The sequence below is a fragment of the Elaeis guineensis genome, chromosome 2 (genome assembly GCF_000442705.2).
Source record: "Elaeis guineensis isolate ETL-2024a chromosome 2, EG11, whole genome shotgun sequence".
NCBI classification, from domain to species: domain Eukaryota; kingdom Viridiplantae; phylum Streptophyta; class Magnoliopsida; order Arecales; family Arecaceae; genus Elaeis; species Elaeis guineensis.
The window spans coordinates 1,339,798-1,362,755 of record NC_025994.2 but is presented as its reverse complement, the minus strand read 5'-3'; the positions used below and the strand labels follow the sequence as shown (position 1 = coordinate 1,362,755).

At 35.2% G+C, this 22,958-nt stretch overlaps 1 non-coding gene and 1 pseudogene across 1 annotated transcript; one reads left to right on the top strand and one right to left on the bottom strand.

The window, feature by feature from the left end:
* Positions 1-3,427: 3,427 nt before the first annotated feature.
* On the top strand, positions 3,428-18,474 carry LOC140855663 (uncharacterized; annotated as a pseudogene).
* LOC140855912 (small nucleolar RNA R71) lies at positions 13,269-13,375 on the bottom strand. The gene has a single exon (XR_012139356.1). It is a non-coding gene; the product is annotated as a small nucleolar RNA R71 (small nucleolar RNA).
* Positions 18,475-22,958: the final 4,484 nt, after the last annotated feature.

Sequence of the window (22,958 nt, the reverse complement as noted above, 5' to 3'; positions counted from 1 at the left end):
GCCTCCTAAAATCTCAATTCTATAGATGAACCTCGTTCGGTCTTTGTACCAGACACCATCCCCAGCTCTCTGACTCTGGAGGAACTCTCACTGATTAGGATTCAGTACGGAGTTCCTCCGAAGTACGAGCTGAAGCTTTCCGGGCCGACTGACCGGGCTAGCGCTCCTCCTCCCGGCTGCTTCTGTTTATACCAAGAAGCTTTCCGTGCTGGGCTTCGACTTCTGCTTTCACCTTTTGTTATTGCTCTCTTTCGCTTCTTAAACATTTCTTTGGTTTCTGTAGCGCCGAACTCCTTTCAATTTCTGATAGGATTTCTTTCCCTCTGTAGTTTAACTGAAGTTCGGCCAACCCTTTCTTTGTTTAGAAATTTTTATACCTTCAAGCATCATCCCTCGGCAAAGGACTGGTGGTATTTCTCTCCTCAGTTCGGTAGAAAGGGTTTGCTGAAAGGTGCCCCATCTTCTATCCATAACTGGAAGGAGAGGTACTTCTACGTCCGATGTCCGACCTTGGAGTTGGGGTTGCCTCCCTGGGGCTCCCTGAGGGATTCCATCCGTCGGGCTTCTAGTCTAGGACAGGATGACCTTGAAGCCTCTAGAAAACTCGAGGCTTATCCAGCTCCTCTTCTTTCCAACCTCTTGATGGAACAACTCTTATTTAACGTCAGCCTAAGCCCTCTTAACCCTGTCGGTACTGTTATATATATATATTTTTTTTTCTTTTTTTTTTTTTTTTTCATTCGCTGCTTCTCCTTTCTTCTTGTTCTTTTGTTAAGCTATATCGATCCTCATTTACTATAGATATGGATGCCGACGCAGCTCGAATGCTAGCCCAGGGTCTCAAGACCCTCAAAAGGAAAGGTGCAGCATCCTCGGGGGCGGCGAGGAGGGCAAGGGTAGAAGAGACCAGCTCAGTCGTGCCTGTCCAGGCAGCCATTACCGTCGACTCTCCCTCCGATGTCGAGCTCGCAGTCCCCCCGGGCCTCTTCAAGGAGCCCCCCGGTCGAGATTCCCTCTCCAGAGGTCGATGGCTTCGAAGAAGATCCGGGGGAGAATCTCTTCAACAATAAGGATCTAATAAAGAGATTGATCGATGGGTGCATCCTGCCCGAGATCGTCCACAGGATCGTCCACGTCGATCCTGAGCAGCGGGTCTGGAACTCTCTGGGGTCCTTTCTCGAGGTAGATCAATTTACTCCTTCTCGCCTCTTTACTTTGCTTATTCCTTGACTTTTATATTGACTCCCTGGCCGCTCTTGCAGATTGGACACCAGCTCATCGCCAACATCGAGGCGATGAACAATGCTAGGAAGGAGGTTGTCCAGGCGGAGGAAGGTCGTCTGGCCGAGGTCGCCTGCCTCAAAGAGAAGATTGTCGAAGTCGCGAGTCACCAAGAGGTGCTGCAGAAGGAGGGGCAGACCTCGGTAGACTTGAGGGCCACCTTGGAGGAGGAGAGAAAGAAAGCAGAGGTTGAGGTCTCCGAGTTGAAGGCGTAGATCCCGACCCTGATCTCGGAGGCAAGGGTCCGGGCAATGGAGGAGTTCAAAACCTCCTCTGAGATGAGGGATCTGAAGGTCGAGTTCGGCCAGGCCACCTTCAACAAGGGCTTCGAACTTTGCCACAAGAAGGTGGTCAGAAAGTTTTTCGAGCTGGACCTCGGCTTCCTGGATGAGGCGTCCGATGACGGAGCCGGGCCTTCTGAAGCTGCTGCCAGTCTTCCTCCAGTCGAGACTTCCTCGACTGCCGTGGCTGCCTCGACCGACCTTCCGAGGGCACCGAGCTTCCCCACTTCTGCCCCAGAGGTCCAAAACCTCTAATTTTGTATTCTTTTCTTCTTCTCTTTTTTTTTTTTACAACTTTTTCTTGTTCTCTTGTACTTAAGAACTATTTAATCAATGAAACTGGATTCTCCTTTACAGAGAGCTCCTTTGTCTTACTCTGTCTTTTTTTTCTTCTCTTTTATTTTTTGGCACTAATTTGTGTTGTGGCGCTCTTGTCTCCCAACGACAGTACCCTACCGAAGCTCTTCCCCTACCACAGGGGATTCCTCTGAAGTCGATGATCCGGGACCTCAGAAGAAAAGTTCATCACTTGATGAAGAAATCAAAGAAGCTGGATGACGAACCTCACTGGCTGAGGAAGAGCCATTCGAAAGTCACTACGGAGGCTACTCACTTTCGGGACCTCCACAAAAAGGGTCTCATGGACTACACCTGGAGGAAGGCTGACTTCGTGACGAAGCTTGAGGAACTCCGAAAATATGCCAGCGATCAATCTTGGACTCAGGCATCCAAGATCAGCTCCCTTAAAGTCGAGCTGGTGGCTGCATGGGAGAAGATCGATCAGTTGGAAGGGAGCTCATCCTGGCTCGTAGCTCAGGCCGACCACGATCGAGACTAGTCGAAGAAATTTTTTGACCTTCAGAAGCAGCTGCAGGATGTCGAGGCAAACTACAACGCCTACCGAGTCGGCTGGTGAGGGCAAATAGACAACTACTGAAAGAAGCTCAAGACGGCGATCGAAGAAGTTGTCTGCCTTCCTTATGAGTTAAGGATAATAATACATATCTCAAATTTTTAACTCTTGAGAATATGTGTTATCATACTCATTAATCTAGTGGATGATTCACGGATACTATTAAACACAATATGGATGAAAATAATCTAATTTTATTCATATCAAAATTAAATTATAAATTATGTCTAAAAGATATTTTACAAGCGTCAGCCAATTTGGCTCTTAGGGCATACATCCAACAGCGTAGAGGTCATCGCATGTCCATGGGGGAGTATGAGAGATCCATAAAAATAGTGGGAGTCTAATTTATTTCTTAAAGTCTCTAGAATAAATTTTAAAATCTAAGTACAATGTCTAACTTGAATCTCTACTCTCGCAGTTAACCGTATTAACCTCCAATCTTTTAGCCTGCATTCTAGAGTCCAACCAATTAGTTGGCCTTAACTGCAAAGACTGATTCAAAGATCTGAAGATTGTCTTGAGTTCAAAGAAATTGGGCTATGTGCTTAACTAAGACCTCCCTATCTTACCTGACCATCCAAGTGCCCGTCAGACAGCAGCACAAGAAAAATGGATGGAGGATGATAATAAGGTGAAGTGTTATATTTTGGGCTCAATGTCAAATGAGTTACAGAGCCAGCATAAGAATATGCCTACTACTAAGGCCATAAGTACTCACCTTCGAGAGTTATATAGTGGGCAGAGCCGAATTACATATTTTGAAGTCTCCAAAAGACTTTTTAATACTAAAATACATGAGGGGCAGTCTGTCCATGATCATTGTTTGACAATGATCAAGGACATAGAGTAGCTTAAGAAACTAGGTATTCCTATTCATAGGGAACTGCAAGTGGATTTGATCCTCCAATCTTTTACTAGTTTATTTACTCAGTTTCTTATGAATTACAATATGAACAAATTGAACTATACTTTGTCTAAGTTGATGAACATGCTGGTAAGCGATGAGGGGACCTTGAAAAATTCAAGGGACATTGTTCTAGCTATGGAGCATACGTCTTCATCCAAGAGAAAGTCTACTTGGAAGAAGAAGAAGCCTGCAAAGAAACAGAAAAATGAGAGCAGGCCGAAGAAGAAGGACACTCCAAAGAAGGCTACTGCTGGCAAAGGAAGTATTTTTCATTATGATTCAGAGGACCATTGGAAGAAAAATTGTTCGCTGTACCTAGAGAACCTAAAGAAACAAAAGGCTGACGCACCTTCGGAAGGTAAGTCCGATATGCACATTATTGAATCTAACCTTATGATTTTTTTTACTTTTAGTTGGATATTAGATTCTAGATTGAGTGCTCACATATGTACTTCTATATTGGATTTGGTAGAAAGTAGAGGGCTGAGGGAAGGAGAAATGGTCTTGCATGATGGCAATGGAGCAAGGATTGCTACAATCACTGTTAAAACATATCCTCTACGATTATCGTTAGATTTTAGGTTGATTCTCAAAGACTATTATTATGTTCCTATAGCTAGCAGAAATTTGATTTCTGTGTCTGTGCTAGCATAAAATAAATTTGTATTCAATTTCAATAAAGACCATTATTTTATTTTTTTTAAAAATAAATTAATTACAAGAGATCTTTTAATTGACAGTCTTTACTATTTGCATGCCGATGCATATGTAAATATTAATGAGCAATTAGTGAAAATCATAGGACACAAAAGACCTAGAGATGACCCGAACCATAAGTATATATGGCACCTTAAACTTGGTCACATTGGAGAGGATAGGCTTAACAAACTGAAAAAGGATGGGATCCTTAACTCACTGAATTCTGAGTCATATCCAGTTTGTAAATCCTGTCTTCTAGAAAAAATGACTAAGTTATCCTTTATGGGATATGATGAAAGGGCCACTGAACTACTTGCTCTGATACATACTAATATGTGTGGGCCATTTGATATATAGGCTAGTGATAAGTAGTATATTTTTGTATTTATTGAAGGTATTTTTGATAATTTATGGTGCTAACATCTTCTTAAAAATTCTAATTTCATGAATTTATTGAATTTTTCTAAAAAATAAAATAATTTTGAAAAAAATATGAAATTGGATATATTTATAAAAAAATAGATGTTAATTTAATTAAGTAATTTAAGCACCAAAATGAAGAAAAATTTTTGAAAATTTAATGTATATTTTTTTAAATTTTTTAAGAGAAAATTGGAGCAAAAATAGAGCTAAAATATCCTTAAAAAATAAAAAAAAATAGCCTCCGATGTATGGTGGACCGGTCGGTCGGTCCACAGAGCCAGGGCATAGTCCACAGGAATAGTTACGCGGTCCACAGGTGCGGTTCACAGTGAGAATAAGATCTTGGGCGCAATCCAACGACTGAGATTTAATCCGACCCAGATCCGACGGTTCAGACTTGTTGCCGACTTTGAATAGGACTCTTTTGCACGATCCGACGGCCCAGAAGTAATCCATCACGCGATCCAACGGCTGTTATCGCTTCCGACTGTGTTAAAGACTCTTTTGCACGATCCGATGGCCAGAACTTCATCAGAATCCAGATCGGTTGGCTGACATTTGATCCGACCCTAATAAGGATTATAACTCTGATTTTTTAGCAGATCTGGGCAGTCCGAAGCTGATCTAACGGTCAGGAATATTCCTAAAGAGATTTATACGATTTCTAAGGGTTTTAGGACTCTTTTTCCTACCAAAAAATCATAAAAAATTCATCTATAAATAGGAGGTCCGGGAATAAGCTTTTGGAGCAAAAAAAAATTGAGTAGAGAGTGTAAAAAAAAATAGAGAAAAAAAATAAAATAGCTTTAGGGACCCAAAAAATAGAAGGAGAAAAGTCGGTTCGCTCTACGGAGTACGACGAAAGATGGAGAGATCATCAACCATCTTTCCGATGAGGCTTGGCTGATCAACTTCAGATCCTTGTTACAGTTTTATTTTTATTTTATTTATTATTCCTTTTAAATTTCTTATACTTGAATTTCAACTTCAATTAATGCAAAATTTATTTTTCTGCACTTTAAATTCCTGTCTTTTATTTTTTTTTGCACATAGATGCTAGGATCTAATTAGTAATCTTAGTACCAATTTATTTTTATATTTTTTAAATTTTTATTATTTATTTTTATTACAAGTAGATGCTAGGATCTAGTTAGTAGATCTTAGTACCTAATTTATTTTTCACACTTTTAATTTTTATTTCCGACTTAAATTGCTTTCTCCAAAATTTTATTTTCTTTTTGTAAAATCAAAGATTTCAAATCAAAATCTTGCTTTCTCTATGGATTCGACCCGACTCACTACTTTCTATATATTTTTAATTTTTATTGAAGTCAAAATTTCATTGATAATCACGATGTCTTAACGACAGCATCTTGATCGTATCAATCAAATTTCGACTTCAATAAAAATTAAAAATATGTAGAAAATAGTGAGTCGGGTCGAATTCACAGAGAAAGCAGGATTTTGATTTGAAATCTTTGATTTTACAAAAGAAAAATAAAATTTTGGAGAAAGCAATTTAAGTCAGAAACAAAAATTAAAAGTGCGAAAAATAAATCGGATACTAAGATCTACTAACTAGATCCTAGCATCTACTTGCAATAAAATAAATAAAAAAATTTAAAAAGTATAAAAATAAATTGGTACTAAGATCTACTAATTAGATCCTAGCATCTATGTGCAAAAAAAAATAAAAGATAAGAATTTAAAGTACAGGAAAATAAATTTTGTATTAATTAAAGTTGAAATTCAAGTACAAGAAATTTAAAAGGAATAATAAAATAAAATAAAAATAAAACTATAACAAGGATCTGAAGTTGATCAGCCAAGCTTCGTCGGAAAGATGGTTGATGACCTCTCCATCTTCCGTCGTACTCCGTAGAGCGAACCGATTTTTCTCCTTCTTTTCCTTGGGTCCCTAAAGCTATTTTATTTTTTTTCTCTATTTTTTCTACACTCTCTACTCAATTTTTTTTGTTCCAAAGCTTATTCCCGACCTTCTATTTATAGATGAATTTTTTATAATTTTTTGGTAGGAAAAGGAGTCCTAAACCCCTTAGAAATCGTATAAATCTCCTTAGGAATATTCCTGGCCATCAGATCAGCTTCGGACCGCCCAGATCTGCTCAAAAATCAGAGTTATAATCTTTATCAGGGTCGAATCAAATGTCAGCCATCCGATCTGGGTTCTGATAAAGTTCTGACCATCGGATCGTGCAAAAGAGTCCTTAACACAGTCGGGAGTGATAAAAGCCGTTGGATCGTGTGATGGATTGCTTCTGGGCCGTCGGATCACGCAAAAGAGTCCTATTCAAAGTTGGCAACGAGTCTAAACCGTCAAATCTGGGTCGGATTGAATCTCAGCCGTTGGATCTTATTCTCACTGTGAACCGCATTTGTGGATCGCGTAACTATTCCTGTGGACCGCGCCCTAGCTCTGTGGACCGACCGACCAGTCCACCGTACATCGGAGGCTATTTTCTTTATTTTTTTAAGATATTTTAGCTCTATTTTTGCTTTGATTTTCTCCTAAAAAATTAGAAAAAATATGTATTAAATTCCTCAAAAATTTCTCTTCTTTTGATACATAAATTACTTAATTAAATTAACATCTATTTTTTTATAAATATATCTAATTCCATTTTTTTTTAAATCATTTTATTTTTTAGAAAAATTTAATAAATTCATGAAATTAGGATTTTTAAGAAGATGCTAGCACCATAAATTACCAAAAATATCTCCAATAAATATAAAAATATACTACTTATCACACTCTCCAACTTGAACTTTGCTCGTCCTCGAGTAAAGAAAGAATTTAGAATTAAATATCGTTTAACTTAAAGTTTCGAATTTCACCAAATAATTTTCAAAAGACCATTGATATTCAGTAGAGTGTAAATGAGATATATTATTGGGGTATTAATACTAGTCAATATGAGAGTTAAACTAAGAACACTAAATTTTTTCTGAACTTTTCTAAATTATCTCTACCTTTATCTCCAAATTATTAACTTTCATATAGACAAGTATATTGTTACTTCTGTCCTTCATTTATTGATTAATTTTTTTTTTAAATGTTGTACTGCTATTGAGTGTCTTAATCTCTTAAGCTTTCTGTTTGACCCATGTAGCGAGTTTTCAGTCAATGACTCCCAAACCAGATGGCTTTAGGGCACTAGGTATAAAATACCTCTCAAACCTACTTGCTCGAATCAAACAGCTACGAGTTAAAACTAGCTTTACAATAAAGCTTCTTTGCCCTTCATACCTTTTGATACAAAACTCAATGCTTGCTTAGACAAAGAGGCCCGGTTACTCAGCATGAACTACTAGGAAACTTCTTTTTTTTTTAAATATATGAAGAAATATATAGTTACTCTACACAAACCCATAGAAAGTAAATTCTCCTTTGATGCTGGTAGAAAAATTTAGAAATGCTCAAAGAAAACTGTTTAAGTTCTAAACTTAACTCTTTATTGAGTTTTCTTAATACTTGATCCCTTAATATCTCACAAACTCTCTGATCTGTACATCAATTTTTTTAAAAAAAATACTTAGTTTAACTCGATTCTTAAGTGTAATTAGATGCTTAAATACTAAATACTAACTTACTTGAGAACTTTAAAAATAAAAATTTTTATTCTCCTCCCAACTTAATCAACATTGTCCTCAATGGAGTGAAAAAAATAAACGGTGCATATAAAGAGAAAGAAAAGGAGAGATATCACCTGATCCATAAGTCTTTTCAAAACTGATTCTCCCCCCAACTTAGCCAAGATTATTTTCAGATCTCTATAAAAAACACAAAACAAGACTCGATTATCCTAAACAAAATGCAAAAGAAAGAAAAAGCAAAAGCAAAAATTAAAAACTTGAAAACTGAGAAAACTGGGTTGCCTCCCAGGAAGCGCTAAGTTTACTGTCTTCAGCCAGACCATGCTATTCAGTTTAGTGTGGGTCTGTTAATGCTATTTGGTCAATATTTTGATTTAATGATATCCCTTCTATGTATGGTTTTAATCTTTGACCATTTACCTTAAAGAAATTTTTAGATTTAGGATCATAAAGTTTGATTGCACCATGTGAGAATACTTGATTTACAATATAAGGTCCATTCCATCTAGATCTTAATTTCCCTGAAAATAATTTTAGCCTTGAATTAAATAACCAGACTTGTTGATTTGGCTCAAAGGTTTTCCTCAAAATATGTTTGTCATGAAAGGCTTTCATTTTTTCTTTATAAATTCGTGAATTTTCATAAGGCTCTTGTCTCAATTCATCCAATTCACTCAATTGCAACATTCGGTTGAAACCAGCTTGTTTTAAATCAAAATTTAATTGCTTAATTGCCCAATATGCTTTGTGTTCAAGTTCTACCGGAAGATGACATGCTTTTCTAAAAATCAATCTGTAGGGAGACATACAAATAGGATTTTAATAAGCTGTCCTATAAGCCCATAATGCATCATCTAATCGATCTGACCAATCTCTACGATCAGGCCTAATAGTCTTTTGCAGGATGTTCTTAATCTCCCTATTGGATACTTCAACTTGGCCACTTGTTTGTGGGTGGTATGGTGTAGCTATCTTATGTGTGATCCCATACTTTCGTAGCAAAGTTCGAAAATGGTGGTTTGTGAAGTGGGTACCTCCGTCGCTAATGAAAGCACGTGGAAATCCGAACCTAGAAAAGATATTTCTTTGGACAAATTTTATGACTATTTTATGATCATTGGTTCATGTTGCTATTGCCTCAATCCATTTAAAAACATAGTCGACGGCCACCAAAATATATTCAAAACCATTGGAGGGTAGAAAAGGTCCTATAAAATCAATTCTCCAAATATCAAAAATTTCAACTACCAAGATGGGATTCAAAGGCATCATGTTTTTCCTTGAAATATTTCCTAACGCTTGACATTTGAGACATTCCTGGCTAAAATTATAAGCATCCTTAAACAATGTAGGTAGTAAAATCCACTTTGCAATACTTTGGCCGCAGTTTTTTGTCCAGAAAAATGCCCTCCACAAGCAAGAGTATGACAAAATTTCAAGATACTCAATTGTTCAGTCTCAGGAACACATCTACGAATGATCTGATCAGCACAAATTTGAAAAACCTAAGAATCTTTCCAAAGATAATACTTGATTTGAGCAAAGAATCGATCCTTTTCATTTTTAGACCAACCATCAGGAATTTGTCCAACTGCTAAGTAATTCACAATATCTGCAAACCAAGGGGCCTTTGTATGTGAAACTACCAGAAGTTGTTCATCTGGAAAAGATTCTCCAATTGATGCAGGTTCACAATCTTTAACTAAGATCTTTGATAGGTGGTATGCTACAACATTTTCAGATCCCTTCTTATCTCGAATTTCAATATCAAACTCTTGTAGCAGTAAAATCCATCTAATCAATCATGGTTTGACATCTTTCTTTGAGAGCAAATATCTCAAAGCCGTGTGATCTGAATAAATCATGATTTTTGATCCTAACAGGTATGCTCGAAACTTCTCCAAAGCAAATGTTACAGCTAGTAACTCTTTCTCGGTTGTGGTATAATTCATCTGAGCTTTATTCAAGGTTCTACTAGCATAGTAAATCACTACAGGATATTTGTTTATCCTTTGGCCTAAGACAGCTCCTATGGCAAAATCAGAAGCATCGCACATGATCTCAAAAGGTAGTGACCAGTCTGGTGATTGGATGATTGGAGCTTTGGTCACAGCTTCTTTCAGAAATTCATAAGCTTTAAGGCATTCTTCATCAAAGTTAAAGGGGACATCCTTAGCAAGCAAATTACAAAGAAGACATTAAGGTACTTGATAAGTAGTATATTTTTGTATTTATTGGAGGTATTTTTGGTAATTTATGGTGCTAACATCTTCTTAAAAATCCTAATTTCATGAATTTATTAAATTTTTCTAAAAAATAAAATAATTTTAAAAAAAATATGAAATTAGATATATTTATAAATAAATAGATGTTAATTTAATTAAGTAATTTAAGCACCAAAATGAAGAGAAATTTTTAAGAAATTTAATGCATATTTTCTCTAATTTTTTAGAAGAAAATTGGAGTAAAAATAGAGCTAAAATACCCTAAAAAAATAAAAAAATAGCCTCCGATGTACGGTGGACCGATCGGTCGGTCCACAGAGCTAAGGCGCGGTCCACAGGAATAGTTACGCATTCCACAGGCGTGGTTCACAGTGAGAATAAGATCTAGGGCGTGATCCAATGGCTGAGATTTAATCCGACCCAGATCCGATGGTTCAAACTCGTTGCCGACTTTGAATAGGACTCTTTTGCGCGATCCGATGGCACAAAAGCAATCCATCACGCGATCCAATGGCTGTTATCGCTCCTGACTGTGTTAAGGACTCTTTTGCATGATCCGACGGCCAGAACTTCATCAGAACCCAGATCGGATGGCTGACATTTGATCCGACCCTGATAAGGATTATAACTCTGATTTTTGAGCAGATCTGGGCGGTCCGAAGCTCATCCGACGGCCAGGAATATTCCTAAGAAGATTTATATGATTTCTAAAGATTTTAGAACTCCTTTTCCTACCAAAAAAATCATGAAAAATTCATCTATAAATAGAGGGTCCGAGAATAAGCTTTGAGAGCAGAAAAATTGAGTAGAGAGTGTAAAAAAAAAATAGGAAAAAAAAATAAAATAGCTTTAGGGACCCAAGAAAAAGAAGGAGAAAAGCCGATTCGCTCTACGGAGTACGACAAAAGATGGAGAGATCATCAACCATCTTCCCGACGAGGCTTGACTGATCAACTTCAGATCTTTGTAACAGTTTTATTTTTATTTTATTTTATTATTCCTTTTAAATTCCTTGTACTTGAATTTCAACTTCAATTAATGCAAAATTTATTTTCCTGCACTTCAAATTCCTATCTTTTATTTTTTTTACACATAGATGCTAGGATCTAATTAGTAGATCTTAGTACCAATCTATTTTTATGCTTTTTAAATTTTTATTATTTATTTTTATTGTAAGTAGATGCTAGGATCTAGTTAGTAGATCTTAGTACCCGATTTATTTTTCGCACTTTTAATTTTTATTTCTGACTTAAATTGCTTTCTCCAAAATTTTATTTTCTTTTTATAAAATCAAAGATTTCAAATCAAAATCCTGCTTTCTCTATGGATTCGACCTGACTTACTACTTTCTACATATTTTTAATTTTTATTGAAGTCAGAATTTGATTGATAATCACGGTGTCTTAACGACAGCATCTTGATCGTATCAATTTTTGGTGCCATTGCCGGAGAAGGCACCAATTTTTAATGTTTGATTTCTTTGATTTTTTTGTGACTATTGCTTACTAATTTTTTTATCTTTTTACAGAAAAAAAATCAAAAATTCAAAAAAAAAAAGGAAGATAGAAAGCTTCCAAGTTGGTGAGATCAATCCTAACCCTAGCCTTAACTATTTTTTTTAGTATTAATTACTATTTTTTTTAATTAATCTAAAATTCATCCACATAAACCTAATAAAAAATTATATGACAAGAGTAGAAACTTAATTTTTAGGAGCATTCATCATTGTAGATTTATTTTTAGTGATTACTGCAGACAAGGTAAGCTTTCAAGTTTTATTAGTTTCATGCATCTAATTTAGTTGCATAGAACCCCTTGTTTGAAATTGGTTGTACATATTCATCTCAAATCAATTTAAGGGCAACATCCATAACAAGATAAGGTAGGGATTTCATCACCCTTCCTTGGCCCAAAAACAACCAACCAGCATTCCACATTAACCCTAGTCTAACTAAAATCAAGTAGACATTGGCCCTTAGTATTAATCGAGTTCAATTTTGAGTATTGTGGTAAAGTCAAGTGCAAAGTAAGTTCGAACTCACCCCTGAAACTGATGTCTAAGGCTAGAGGTTATAAAAGCCCTGCCTAAGTGGACTCGTGGTTATTTAATTGGTTCCGTTAGCTTATCTGGCCAATTCAATTGGTGTCTAAGGCAAGCAACGGGGGGACCCCCACGATCCCACCTCTTACCTGGCTAGTTGAAGAAAGTGAGAACAAACCCAATTTGCATTTAAGCTAAGCCACTCTATATCAAACTGTTAGGTCTAAGAAACCCGTAGGTGTCTAGGTTTAACTGTTTGCTAACTTGATTGCAATTAACACTTAACCACAACTAATTCTTCTCACCTTACGTATCTAGGTCTAGAGCTCTTTCTTTCTTTTCTCTCCTTTGTCTATTTTCCCGCAAAAAAAAAAAAAGAACTTGAATCATACATTAGGGTTTGCACTGGTATATGCAAGGTAGAAGATCTCTCGATCCTGACCTAGTTGAACCCAATCCTGAGATTGAACGGTTGATTCATATTAAACCTAAAAATCAGATGGCTAGAGATCCTAGAGAACCACCTAGACAGATGAAGGAATATTTTATTCCTTCCACCTATAACCCATCAATTTGTATCCACTTACCTGATATCCCTGCAAGCCACTACGAGATCAAGTCGACCACAATCCAGATGCTTCCGTCTTTCTATGGGAATACTAATGAAGATCCTTACAAGCATCTGGATGAGTTCTTAGAAATTTATTCCATGGTGAAAATTTAAAATTTTATAGATGATGCACTTAGATTGATCTTATTCTCCTTCTCACTTAAAGACAAAGCCAAGTACTGGCTTGGCACAATAGGGAGACCAATTCAAACTTGGGCTAAAATGCAGCACGAGTTTCTTAAGAAGTTCTATCCCATAGGTCGAACCAACACAATGAGGCGAGCCATCACTGGATTTGCTCAGCTTCCAGGAAAACAAATTCATGAATCATGGGAGAGACTTAAGGAACTTCTTAGAAAATGCCCACATCATGGTCTATCTAAGTGGCAAATTGTTCAAGCTTTTTATGAGGGTTTAGGTGACCAATACAGACAGATGGTAGATGCATCTTGTGGGGATGCATTTATGAGCAAAAGTGAGGATGAAGCCTACACTTTATTTGAAACGTTGAGTGAAAATTTAATCAATCATGCTTCATTATCTTCCTACGAAAGATCAATCCCTCACCAAAAGCGGGCAGGAATTTTTTAGATCAAGCAAATAGACTCTAGTCCTAAGGCCGATCTGAACCTAATAGCCCAAAGATTAGATAAAGTCGACCTTCTTACCCAAAATTTTGATCAGTTCCTAGCATTAGGTCAACAATCTCCTGCACAATACACACCACCACCTAACTATCAGGAGATTTATTCTATTTGTGCTAGTCCAGCCCATCATGTGAATGAATGTCCCACGGCTGCACAGTTTCCACCTTTCATTCAAGAACAATTTCAAGCTGCCCAAGGTTACTCTAAACCTCTCAATGATCCATTCTCTAACACATATAATTCAGGCTGGAAAACCATCCTAATTTTTTTGAAGACCCCAACAGACTCAGGCTCAGATCCAAATTCTTCCTTCGCAAAACTTTCAGAGTAGGCCTCCATACCAGAATTATACCTACAATAGAGGTCAGTCCAGTCAATCGATCCAACCACCATATCACAATCAGCCACCATACCCACCTCCTCAACAGACTAATTTAGCTGATGATAGATTAAACCAACTACAACAATTGATCATGACCCAGCAACAATCTATCGCTAGGCTAGAAGCACAAATAGGATAATTAGCTGAGTCTACCATGAGGAGAGAACCAGGTCAACTTTCAAGCCAACCAGTACCAAATCCTAGAAACAACCCATCCACTCATCAACCACCTGGACCTAGTCATCAATCCAATGTCCCATCTAAGAATCCTCAATTTGAAAATGCCAAAGCAATTACTGAACTTAGAAGTGGTAGGATTCTTAAGGATCCATATCAAAATCAGGTGAGAGAAAGTAGTACTGATGCTAGCCCAAATGAAAATTTGGAAGAAGACATTAGAATTGAGACTAACCCGATAGAAGAACCAGAACCAAAAATTGCTACTGATCTAAGCAGAAAAGACAAAGAAAAGAAAAAAGCAGATGAGTTACCCGAGATATATAGACCAAAAGTCCCATTTCCTTCAACCTTAAAAGCTGGTTCTTCCCATAAAAAGCAAGGAGCAAGCAACGAGGAATTGATGGAATTATTTAAACAAGTTCACATTAATCTATCCCTCCTCGATGCAATTCAACATGTCCCAGCCTACGCTAAATTTCTTAAAGAACTTTGCACCCAAAAGCGTGAGCCACAAACAATAAAGAGAATCATGTTATCTGAGGATGTTAGTGCAGTCTTGTTAAATCTATTACCTCAAAAAATAAGATCCTGGTGCTCTTTTGATTTCATGTGTTATAGGAGGCATCACCTTTGACCGAGCTTTATTAGACTTAGGAGCTAATGTCAACCTACTTCCAACCTCGGTCTATGAAAAATTTGAGATAGGAGAACTGAAACCCATGTCGGTTATTTTACAACTAGCTGATAGATCTGTTAAGACTCCACGTGGTCTGATTGAGGATGTTATAGTTAAAGTCAATACATGCTATTTTCCAGTAGACTTCCTCATACTTGATATGAAACCATCTCAAGAGCTGAATCAAAATCCCATAATTTTAGGTCGCCCATTCCTAGCCACTGCCAATGCCAATATTAATTGTAAAACAGGAGCTATGGATATTTCTTTTGGGGATCAAAAGGTGAGAATCAATGTTTTTAATACCTCGAAGTATGCTCAAAAGGAGGAAAGCTGTTCATTAATTGATCTGATAGATGAGATAGTTGAAACTGATTTCTCCTTAGATTTAAAAGAAGATGATATTCAGGATGAATTCAATGACAAAATCCAAGATCAGGAGGTGAATGCCTTGTATGATTCACCTCATTTAGCACAATCACTACCTTGGTCAATGAAAATTGAGCCTTTACCTAATTTAAAATCTGAACCACTACGTCCTTCAATCCAGGCCCCACCACAACTTGAACTGAAACTTTTTCCTGAATCACTCAAGTATGCATTCTTAGGACTTGAGAAAACTCTGCCAATAATCATTGCTTCTGACCTAACCCACGAACAGGAAGATCAATTGTTAAACGTATTAAAAGCACATAGAGAGGCCATAGGTTGGACTGTTGCTGATTTAAAAGATATTAGTCCATCAATATGCATGCACCATATTTACACAGAGGATAATGCCAAATCCATCCGAGAAATGCAAAGACGGCTCAACCCGAATATGCAAGATGTAGTCAAGAAGGAGGTAATTAAATGGTTAGATCCTGGTATCATTTATCCAATTTCTGACAGCCACTGGGTGAGTCCCACTCAAGTCATTCCAAAGAAATCTGGACTCACGATTGTCCGTACTGATCATGGAGAACTTGTACCAATGCGACTTTCTACTGGGTGGCGTGTCTGCATAGATTATAGAAAACTTAATGTAGCCACCCGTAAGGATCATTTTCCCTTACCCATTATTGACCAAATCTTAGAGAGATTAGCTGGCCAACAATATTTTTATTTTTTAAATAGATACTCAGGATACAATCAGATAGCAATCTATCCAGGAGATCAGGAAAAGATCACCTTCACATATCCCTATGGAACCTTTGCTTTCCGTAGAATGCCTTTTGGATTATGTAATGCACCCGCAACCTTTCAAAGGTGCATGATGTCAATATTTTCAGACATGGTAGGAGATTTTCTAGAGATATTCATGGATGATTTTTCAGTCTTTGGAGAATCTTTCGAAAGTTGCCTCAATAATTTGGAGAAAATGTTAAAACGATGCATTGAGGCCAACTTAGTTTTAAGTTGGGAGAAGAGCCATTTCATGGTTAAAGAGGGAATCGTATTAGGGCATATTATTTCCAAGAGAGGGATTGAGGTTGATAGAGCAAAGGTTGAACTGATTTCTAAACTTTCTCCATCCACTTCTGTCAAACAAATTCGATCTTTCCTTGGTCATGTAGGATTTTACCATCGTTTCATCAAAGATTTTTCTAAAACATCCCATCCTCTTTGTAATTTGCTTGCTAAGGATGTCCCCTTTAACTTTGATGAAGAATGCCTTAAAGCTTATGAATTTCTGAAAGAAGCTGTGACCAAAGATCCAATCATCCAATCACCAGACTGGTCACTACCTTTTGAGATCATGTGCGATGCTTCTGATTTTGCCATAGGAGCTGTCTTGGGCCAAAGGGTAAACAAATATCCTGTAGTGATTTACTATGCTAGTAGAACCTTGAATGAAGCTCAGATGAATTATACCATAATCGAGAAAGAGTTACTAGCTGTAGTATTTGCTTTGGAGAAGTTTCGATCATACCTGTTAGGATCAAAAATTGTGATTTATTCAGATCACACGACTTTGAGATATCTGCTCTCAAAGAAAGATGCCAAACCACGATTGATTAGATGGATTTTACTACTACAAGAGTTTGATATTGAAATTCGAGATAAGAAGGGATCTGAAAATATTGTAGCAGACCACCTATCAAGGATCTTAGTTAAAGATTGTGAACCTGCATCAATTGGAGAATCTTTTTCAGATGAACAACTTCTGGTAGTTTTACATACAAAGGCCCCTTGGTTTGCAGATATTGTGAATTACTTAGCAGTTGGATAAATTCCTGATGGTTGGTCTAAAAATGAAAAGGATCGATTCTTTGCTTAAATCAAGTATTATCTTTGGGAAGATCCTGAGGTTTTTCGAATTTGCGCTGATCAGATTATTCATAGATGCGTTCCTGAGACTGAACAATTGAGTATCTTGAAATTTTGTCATACTCTTGCTTGTGGAGGGCAATTTTCTGGACGAAAAACTACGGCCAAAGTATTGCAAAGTAGATTTTACTGGCCCACATTGTTTAAGGATGCTTATAATTTTAGCCAGGAATGTCTCAAATGTCAAGCGTTAGGAAATATTTCAAGGAAAAACATGATGCCTTTGAATCCCATCTTGGTAGTTGAAATTTTTGATATTTGAGAATTGATTTTATGGAACCTTTTCCACCCTCCAATGGTTTTGAATATATTTTGGTGGCCGTCGACTATGTTTCTAAATGGATTGAGGCAATAGAAATACGAACCAATGATCATAAAATAGTCATAAAATTTGTCCAAAGAAATATCTTTTCTAGGTTCGGATTTCTACGTGCTATCATTAGCGACGGAGGTACCCACTTCACAAACCACCATTTTCGAACTTTGCTATGAAAGTATGGGATCACACATAAGATAGCTACACCATACCACCCGCAAACAAGTGGCCAAGTTAAAGTATCCAATAGGGAGATTAAGAACATCCTGCAAAAGACTATTAGGCCTGATCGTAGAGATTGGTCAGATCGATTAGATGATGCATTATGGGATTATAGGACAGCTTATAAAAATCTTATTGGTATGTCTCCCTACAGATTGATTTATGGAAAAGCATGTCATCTTCCGGTAGAACTTGAACACAAAGCATATTGGGCAATTAAGCAATTAAATTTTGATTTAAAACAAGCTGGTTTCAATCGAATGTTGCAATTGAGTGAATTGGATGAATTGAGACAAGAGGCTTATGAAAATTCATGAATTTATAAAAAAAAAATGAAAGCCTTTCATGACAAACATATTTCGAGAAAAATCTTTGAGCCAAATCAATAAGTCTGGTTATTTAATTCAAGGCTAAAATTGTTTTCAGGGAAATTAAGATCTAGATGGGATGGACCATATATTGTAAATCAAGTATTCCCACATGGTGCAATCAAACTTTATGATCCTAAATCTAAAAATTTCTTTAAGGTAAATGGTCAAAGATTAAAACCATACATAGAAGGGATATCATTAAATCAAAATATTGATCAAATAGCATTAACAGACCCACACTAAATTGAATAGCATGGTCTGGCTGAAGACAGTAAACTTAGCGCTTCTTGAGAGGCAACCCAGTTTTCTCAGTTTTCAAGTTTTTAATTTTTGCATTTGCTTTTGCTTTCTTTTGCATTTTGTTTAGGATAATCGAGTCTTACTTTGTGTCTTTTATAGGGATCTGAAAATAATCTTGACTAAGTTGGGGGGAGAATTAGTTTTAAAAAGACTTATGGATCAGGCGATATCTCTCCTTTTCTTTCTCTTTACATGCATCATTCATTTTTTTCTACTCCATTAAGAATAATGTCGATTAAGTTGGGGGGGAGAATAAAATTTTTTAAGTCCTCAAGTAAGTTAGTATTTAGTATTTAAGCATCTGATTACACTTAAGAATCGAGTTAAACCAAGTATTTTTTAAAAAAATTGATGTACAGATCAGAGAGTTTGTGAGATATTGAGGGATCAAGTATTAAGAAAACTCAATAAAGAGTTAAGTTTAGAACTTAAACAGTTTTCTTTGAGCATTTCTAAATTTTTCTACCAGCATCAAAGAAAAGTTTACTTTCTATGAGTTTGTGTAGAGTAATTATATGCTTCTTCATATATTTATAAAAAAAAAGTTTCTAGTACTTCATGCTGAGTAACCGGGCCTCTTTGCCTAAGCAAGCATTGAGTTTCGCGTCAAAAGGTATGAAGGGCAAAGAAGCTTTGTTGTAAAGTTAATTTTAACTCATAGCCTGTTTGATTCGAACAAGTAGGCTTGAGGGGTATTTTGTACCTAGTGCCCTAAAGCCATCTGGTTTGAGAGTCATTGACTGAAAACTCGCTACATGAGTCAAACAGAAAGCTTAAGGGGTTAAGATACTCAATAGCAGTATAACGTTTAAAAAAATTAATTAATTAATTAATTAAATTAATTAAATTAAAAAAAATAATCAATAAATGAAGGACAGAAGTAACAGTATACTTGTCCATATGAAAGTTAATAATTTGGAGATAAAGGTAGAGACAATTTGGAAAAGTTCAGAAAAAGTTTAGTGTTCTTAGTTTAACTCTCATATTGACTAGTATTAATACCCTAATGATATATCTCATTTACACTCCACTGAATATCAATGGTCTTTTAAAAATTATTTGGTGAAATTCGAAACTTTAAGTTAAACGGTACTTAATTCTAAATTCTTTCTTTACTCGAGGACGAGCAAAGTTCAAGTTGGAGAGTGTGATAAGTAGTATATTTTTGTATTTATTGGAGATATTTTTGGTAATTTATGGTGCTAACATCTTCTTAAAAATCCTAATTTCATGAATTTATTGAATTTTTTTAAAAAATAAAATGATTTTAAAAAAAATATGAAATTAGATATATTTATAAATAAATAGATGTTAATTTAATTAAGTAATTTAAGCATCAAAATGAAGAAAAATTTTTGAGAAATTTAATGCATATTTTTTCTAATTTTTCAGAAGAAAATCAGAGCAAAAATGGAGCTAAAATACCCTAAAAAAATAAAGAAAATAGCCTCCGGTGTACGGTGGACCGGTCAGTCGGTCCACAGAGTCAGGGCACGGTCCACAGGAATAGTTACGCGGTCCACAAGCGTGATTCACAGTGAGAATAAGATCTAGGGTGCGATCCAACGGCTAAGATTCAATCCGACCCAGATCTGACAGTTCAGACTCATTGCCGACTTTGAACAGGACTTTTTTGCATGATCCGATGGCCCAGAAGCAATCCATCACGCGATCCAACGACTGTTATCGCTCCCGACTGGGTTAAGGACTCTTTTGCGCGATCCGACGGCCAGAACTTCATCAGAACCCAGATCGGATGATATTTGATCCGACCCTGATAAGGATTATAACTCTGATTTTTTAGCAAATCTGGGCGGTCCGAAGCTGATCCGATGGCCAAGAATATTCCTAAGGAGATTTATACGATTTCTAAGGGTTTTAGGACTCCTTTTCCTACCAAAAAAATTATAAAAAATTTATCTATAAATAGGGGGTCTGGGAATAAACTTTGGGAGTAGAAAATTGAGTAGAGAGTGTAGAAAAAAATAGAGAAAAAAAATAAAATAGCTTTAGGGACCTAAGAAAAAGAAGGAGAAAAGTCGGTTTGCTCTACGGCGTACAACGGAAGATGGAGAGATCATCAACCATCTTCTCGACGAGGCTTGGCTGATCAACTTCAGATCCTTGTTATAGTTTTATTTTTATTTTATTTTATTATTCTTTTTAAATTTTTTGTACTTGAATTTCAACTTTAATTAATGCAAAAAAAAAATTTCTATACTTTAAATTACTGTCTTTTATTTTTTTTGCACATAGATGCTAGGATCTAATTAGTAGATCTTAGTACCAATTTATTTTTATGCTTTTTAAATTTTTGTTATTTATTTTTATTGCAAGTAGATGCTAGGATCTTGTTAGTAGATCTTAGTACCCGATTTATTTTTCATACTTTTAATTTTTATTTCTGACTTAAATTGCTTTCTCCAAAATTTTATTTTTTTTTGTAAAATCAAAGATTTCAAATCAAAATCTTGCTTTCTCTGTGGATTCGACCCAACTCACTACTTTCTATATATTTTTAATTTTTATTGAAGTCAAAATTTGATTGATAATCACATTGTCTTAATGACAGCATCTTGATCGTATCAATTTTAAATAAAGGACAGAAGTAACAATATACTTGTCCATATGAAAGTTAATAATTTGGAGATAAAGGTAGAGATAATTTGGAAAAGTTCAAAAAAAGTTTAGTGTTCTTAGTTTAACTCTCATATTGACTAGTATTAATACCCCAATGATATATCTCATTTACACTCTACTGAATATCAATGATCTTTTGAAAATTATTTGGTAAAATTTGAAACTTTAAGTTAAACATTACTTAATTCTAAATTTTTTCTTTACTCGAGGACGAGCAAAGTTCAAGTTGGAGAGTGTGATAAGTAGTATATTTTTGTATTTATTGGAGGTATTTTTGATAATTTATGGTGCTAACATCTTCTTAAAAATCCTAATTTCATGAATTTATTGAATTTTTCTAAAAAATAAAATGATTTTAAAAAAAATATAAAATTAGATATATTTATAAAAAAATAGATATTAATTTAATTAAGTAATTTAAGCACCAAAATGAAGATAAATTTTTGAAAAATTTAATGCATATTTTTTAAATTTTTTAGGAGAAAATTGGAGCAAAAAAAATTGAGTAGAGAGTGTAAAAAAAATAGAGAAAAATAGAAAAAAAAATAAAATAGCTTTAGGGATCCAAGGTAAAGAAGGAGAAAAGCCGGTTCACTCTACGGAGTACGACGGAACACGGAGAGGTCATCAACCATCTTCCCGATGAGACTTGGCTGATCAACTTCAGATCTTTGTTACAGTTTTATTTTTATTTTATTTTATTATTCTTTTTAAATTCTTTGTACTTGAATTTCAACTTCAATTAATGCAAAATTTATTTTTCTGCACTTTAATTTCCTGTCTTTTATTTTTTTTTTTTTGCACATAGATGCTAGGATCTAATTAGTAGATCTTAGTACCAATTTATTTTTATACTTTTTAAATTTTTATTATTTATTTTTATTGCAAGTAGATGCTAGGATCTAGTTAGTAGATCTTAGTACCCGATTTATTTTTCGCACTTTTAATTTTTATTTCTGACTTAAATTGCTTTCTCCAAAATTTTATTTTTTTTATAAAATCAAAGATTTCAAATCAAAATCATGCTTTCTCTGTGGATTTGATCTGACTCACTATTTTCTATATATTTTTAATTTTTATTGAAATCGGAATTTGATTGATAATCACGATGTCTTAACGACAGCATCTTGATTGTATCAATTTTTGGTGCCGTTGCCGGGGAAGGCACCAATTTTAATGTTTGATTTCTTTGATTTTCTTATAACTATTGCTTACTAACTTTTTTTATCTTTTTGTGAAAAAAAATTCAAAAATTCAAAAAAAAAAAAAGGGAGATAGAAAGCTTCCAAGTTGGTGAGATCAATCCTAACCCTAGCCTTAACTATTTTTTTTAATATTAATTACTATTTTTTTTAATTAATCTAAAATTCATCCACATAAACCTAATAAAAATTGTATGACAAGAGTAGAAACTTAATTTTTAGAAGCAAGAAAAATTGAGTAGAGAGTGTAGAAAAAAATAGAGAAAAAAAATAAAATAGCTTTAGGGACCCAAAAAAAGAAGGAGAAAAGCCGGTTCGCTCTACGGAGTACGATGAAAGATGGAGAGGTCATCAACCATCTTTCCGATGAGGCTTGACTGATCAACTTCAGATCCTTATTACAGTTTTATTTTTATTTTATTTTATTGTTTCTTTTAAATTCTTGTACTTGAATTTCAACTTCAATTAATGCAAAATTTATTTTTTTGCACTTTAAATTCCTATCTTTTATTTTTTATGCACATAGATGCTAGGATCTAACTAGTAGATCTTAGTACCAATTTATTTTTATACTTTTTAAATTTTTATTATTTATTTTTATTGCAAGTAGATGCTAGGATCTAGTTAGTAGATCTTAGTACCCGATTTATTTTTGTACTTTTAATTTTTATTTCCGACTTAAATTGCTTTCTCCAAAATTTTATTTTTTTTTGT